This window comes from Egretta garzetta, unplaced genomic scaffold, assembly GCF_000687185.1.
Source record: "Egretta garzetta isolate BGI_Z169 unplaced genomic scaffold, ASM68718v1 scaffold264, whole genome shotgun sequence".
Taxonomy (NCBI): domain Eukaryota; kingdom Metazoa; phylum Chordata; class Aves; order Pelecaniformes; family Ardeidae; genus Egretta; species Egretta garzetta.
The window spans coordinates 3,664,306-3,664,758 of NW_009259685.1; the positions used below are offsets into that span (position 1 = coordinate 3,664,306).

At 34.4% G+C, this 453-nt stretch overlaps 1 protein-coding gene across 1 annotated transcript in view; it reads right to left on the reverse strand.

Annotated features, from left to right (window-relative positions):
- Positions 1-453, reverse strand: part of ABCA13 (ATP binding cassette subfamily A member 13) — a 203,963-nt gene that overhangs the window by 71,738 nt on the left and 131,772 nt on the right. The gene's annotated exons all lie outside the window — the stretch shown is intronic.

Genomic DNA, 453 nt, shown 5'->3' on the forward strand with positions numbered 1-453 from the left:
GGAAAACTCACTAGTCAAGAAGGTCAGAAATTCATTACCTTTTTAAAAATCCTTTCTTTCCTTGAAGGTTGTTTTATTTTCAAATACACAATCCAAATCAAAACCAAACATTAACAATTAAAACTCATTCATATGTAGATTCCCTGGTAGCTTTTATCAGCTAGGATCACATGCCCTTCCATTTTGAAAGTAGATAGCCTTCCAGATACTATGGAAGTGTTGGGTTTTAACCTTGTTTTACATGAGGTTTTTTGTAAGCAAAGTCCTATATTTAAAGCAAAGTTGCATCTGCTGAGAACAGTTCAGCCATCCTATTATTTCAGAACCATCTATAGCCATTTCTAGTGCATACGCAGACACGTGCACACATATAAACACATCAAAATTGTGCAAAGTTTTTCCCTGAAGATTTCAGAATACATTAGATGAAACAGAAGGAAATCTCCAAGCATA